General features: G+C 43.3%; 1 protein-coding gene across 2 annotated transcripts in view; it reads right to left on the reverse strand.

The window, feature by feature from the left end:
* Positions 1-5,000, reverse strand: part of gnao1a (guanine nucleotide binding protein (G protein), alpha activating activity polypeptide O, a) — a gene marked incomplete at its 3' end in the record, with an annotated part of 167,293 nt that overhangs the window by 154,784 nt on the left and 7,509 nt on the right. The window lies entirely within an intron of this gene.

The following is a 5,000-nucleotide window of genomic DNA, read 5'->3' on the forward strand; positions in this document are numbered from 1 at the left end:
ACACCATCTACACACACACTGCAGCTCAGCACACACCATCTACACACACACTGCAGCTCAGAACACAACATCTACACACACCCTGCAGCTCAGAACACACCATCTACACACACTGCAGCTCAGAACACAACATCTACACACACACTGCAGCTCAGAACACAACATCTACACACACACTGCAGCTCAGAACACAACATCTACACACACACTGCAGCTCAGCACACAACATCTACACACACACTGCAGCTCAGAACACAACATCTACACACACACTGCAGCTCAGCACACACCATCTACACACACACTGCAGCTCAGCACACACCATCTACACACACACTGCAGCTCAGCACACACCATCTACACACACACTGCAGCTCAGCACACACCACCTACACACTGCAGCTCAGCACACACCATCTACGTCATGTAATCAGCGCACTTCTCTTTCTCTCTCGCCCTTCCCCTCTCCATCTCATTTCATAGTTCCCATGTGTTGTTTCATTCTCTCTCTCTCTCGCTTTCTCTCTCTCTCTCTGTCTCTTGAACACGCCCCAGATGCTCAGAGAGCTGTGAAAGAAGATGCAGCAAGCACTTTCCTCTCTCTCTCTGTTTTCTCTCCATCCCTGCTTTCCCCTCCCTCCCTCTCTCTCTGCTATTGTGTTTGGGATGCTCACCGTGCCTAAGTACAAACGCCTGGAATAGGCTCCATTGCACATCACACGCATCAAATCTGGAATCAAATTGAATGAAGCCAGCGTATATTCTAGTGTGGGGGTGTTCACAGTCATGTAGTCTAGTGTGGGGGTGTTCACAGTCATGTATTCTAGTGTGGGGGTGTTCACAGTCATGTATTCTAGTGTGGGGGTGTTCACAGTCGTGTATTCTAGTGTGGGGGTGTTCACAGTCGTGTATTCTAGTGTGGGGGTGTTCACAGTCATGTATTCTAGTGTGGGGGTGTTCACAGTCATGAGAAAACACTGTGTTCAAGAACCAGCGAGTTGTATTAAGCGTTAAGAAGAATACCTGGAACAAGCATTAGCACCCCATCAGCTTCTCATGCAATGGAAACATCGTTTGCTGTTCCAGTAAATAGGATGAACCTTGGATATGAGCTGGTATGGTGCAGGGAAGCTACATGACATGTGCACTAGGGCTGTGGCGATTCACTTATCTCCCGATTCGATACTATCACGATTCTTGGGTGCCGATTCGATTTATATTGCGATTCTTAAGTATTGCGATTCTACGATTATTGCGATTCGATATTACGATTTATTGCGATTTTTGTTTATTTTTTTCTTTTATTTTTTCAGTTTGTTTGCTTTTTTACACTAGATTAGAACATGGGAAAAGTTGAATCATACACTAGAGACTGTATATTATATATCATGAGTAGGGCTGGGCGATATAGTTAAAAACAGGGGCGGACTGGGATCATAATTCAGGCCGGGCATTAGATACCAAGCAGGCCAGGCCGATATGGGCCAACGCGCGTGAAATTTGGGCCGTTTGAAGCCAGATTTGGGCCGTTTGAAGTCCAATTTTACAATGAGATGCACCCACTTTAACCCTGAAGTGTAATTATTACTTCAGACTAACTAATAAAGTAATAAAACCACTAGTAAACCAGTAGGCGGCGCCTGGCCTGCTGTTCAGTGAGTGGCCTGACTTTTTTTTTTTTTTTTTTTTTTTTTTAATTTGCGATTATCGATTCTGGAATAAAAGATCGATCCAAAAAATCGTGACATTAAAAATCGCGATACTTAGGTGAATCGATTTTTTCCCCCACCCCTAATGTGCACCTATGTGCAGTGAATATGCCACTGTCTCTGACTTGTCTTATCACTATACTGCCTTATTGCTTGTTGTGTGTCTTGTTGTTTTTGCACTCATATGCCCTGTTATATTTGTACTATGTTGTAAACAGAGTCCACAGCACAAGAATTTCACACGTGATACTTGTACCATGGAGTGACAATAAAAATCTTGAATCTTGAATCTTGAATCTGATGCAGCGAGTTGAATATAACGTTACTGTGCTGTTTGATGAAACAGCTGTGCAGGTTGGGGGAGTGGATGAATTTACAACATGTGATTAGACCTGAGCCAGACTACGTGTGCGTCAAACGGTTTTAATGCACACCTGCCGGCCAATCAGAAAGGAGTATTCACCCAGACCACGGTATAAAAGCTGATAAAGACAGGTGGCTCGGCTGGGAGGAGGAAGGAGAAATGGTGGGAAATGGTGTGAACAAGTTGAAACAGGCTCCATCTCTCTTTAAACAAACCACTATAATCTGCCTTCAATAAGAATAAGAATCCTACTGAACCTTACAGTGTCTTGTGCCTGTGCTGCTAACTAGCATGTTTAAAGTGACCCTATGATAGCCTATGTTACATCTCCTATCATATTCCTACGACTTATGGTGTTGCTATGATATTTCTATGGCAGCCATTAGAAAATGTAATAGGATTACTATGAATGCTATAATAAAACCGAGACATACACACATACAGGCCTGTGCAGTAACACACAGCCGCCTATTGCTGACATTCATTTACATCACTCCAATTCAGATAAATCGCCCGACATGATTTGATTCAGGCGACTACAATCAATAGATTATTGTGTTGTGCCATATGGATGGCATATTACATCCCCTCCCTCCCTACACACACACACACACACACACACACCCCCCACACACACACACAGACACACACATACACACAGACACACACACACACACACACACACAAACACCCCACACAAACATACACACACACACCCCACACAAACATACACACACACACCCCACACACACACACACACACACACACAGACACACACACACACACACACACACACACACACACAGACACACACACACACACACAGCAGGCCTGTGCTGACCATCAGCAGCTGAGGCTCATCTGGCTCCAGTGAATCCAAGTGATGTGTGGCTATATAACGACAGCTAAAGCCTATTATGGGATAATACACACTCGAGCGTCCATAACATGACACAGCAGAGGAGCTCCAAGAAAAACCATATGTCACCAAGGGGATTAACGATGGACAGATCAACTGACAGCCAGACAGAGAGAGAGAGAGAGAGAGAGAGAGAGAGAGAGAGAGAGTGTGTGTGTGTGTGTGTGTGTGTGTGTGTGTGTGTGAGAGAGAGACAGAGAAAGAGAGACCTCCCCCCAAAAAATCACTACAGTATATAGCCTAATTCCATAATAAATATTAGTAGCCTACTCTAGCCCACAAATATTACATCTAAACTAATATGATGTAGGAATATTATAGGATTATGGTAGTAATACCATTACCATTAAGAATGCAAACTCTCTTTTAAGCACCATACACTATAAGTCCCTATAGAAAGATTATTGGAAGATTATAGTGCCATAGTATACCACAAATTCCCTACTACTAGACACACTTTAAAATGTAATCCTGATACGAAGATGACAGGAATATTATTGTGCTAATTTCATTGCAGCTATATTATTGACCCTTGATGAGTTAGCAGGCCCTCACAGACACTGACACAACCAGCAGGCTGTCGAGGTCTAAAATAACATGCAGAGACTACAGGTCAAACAGTTGTACCATAGTACCATAGGAAAAGAGGGATTATTTCACTAGAAACTCACTATTGGTTACCACAGACTGTGACCACTATTAGGTTCCTTTTCATAATGAAAACGACCAGTTGACCCTTCCACTCACCCAGTGACACGGTTTCAGCACTTCTGCAGCGGACAGCAAAAGGCCACAAACAGGTGACTTGAAGTGACCTCTGACCTGTGTGGGTGAATAATCTGCTGCTAGAAAAGGACAAATCCCCGGCAAGAGAGAGCCAAAGTCACAACGTCACTTCCTGCTTCAGCATGCGTACCAGAGACCTTTCATCTGCCATTTATTTTCCCATAGACATTTTGCAAAATGCTAGGTAGTAGGTTCTATTTGATCTACTCTGGTCATATTCTGATAGCAGCTCATCATTTTGCTGTGGTAGCCTACGCCTTCGACATCTGTTATAGTCCAGTGGTTCCCAACCTTTTTACACCAAGTACCACCTGAGAAAGTAGTTGGCTCTCCAAGTACCACCATATGACCGACGTTAAAATACAGTCTATTCAGCTATGCACAGTTCACGCAGGAGGCAAATTTATTCCAACCTGCAGCCTATGTGCAACCTGCAGCAGCTGCACTTGTGCTGGGTTGACTGCTGTCTTCACCTCCTTGTGCTTCATCGTTGCTGCTCTCCTCTACTACAGCTCTTCTACGATTCCCTCCCGTTTTGATCCACTTTAGCATCCCTCCTCGTCTTTGTTCACCACTTGTGTAACCATGCGGGGCGGGCAGGTAATAGTGTATATAGGTATAGTGTCCGTCAGAAACAAATATTTGTTTCTAAATCTCAAGACAACAAAATAAACGTCAATTTCAATGATCACAAGTTTATTTTCACTCGTAGTATTATTTTGATAGATAAACATGTTTTACAATTGATTTTAAAGTTGGGTTTATTTCATAATTTAAACATTGGGATTCCAGGGATCAAGTACCACCAGCAGGGGGGGGCGCAAGTATCACCTACCTTGAGAAACACTGCCAATAATATTAATAATAATTATTATTATTTCACTTTCACATGTTTGAAAACTACTACTAATGACCACCATGGATTTTGCACAAAAACTTTTTTTTTTTTTTTTTTTACCCCCACAGAGCCTTCCAAGTACCACCAGCAGGGGGCGCAAGTACCACCTACGGTACGCGTACCGTAGGTTGGGAACCACTGTGTTATACTAATAATGTTTTGTTAGATAGCCACACCTGTAATCTGAACCATTTCACTAATGCCAGGTCATATAAGGAAACTTACAATGTGGAAACACTTGGGTTTAGGCTACTGGTGGACGTACTGTGTAAGTGCATACTGGACTAGACTGAAGATGTGCGTCTACAATATGGGCACTCGGCA

This window comes from Poromitra crassiceps, assembly GCF_964638095.1.
Source record: "Poromitra crassiceps genome assembly, chromosome: 18".
Lineage (NCBI taxonomy): Eukaryota > Metazoa > Chordata > Actinopteri > Beryciformes > Melamphaidae > Poromitra > Poromitra crassiceps.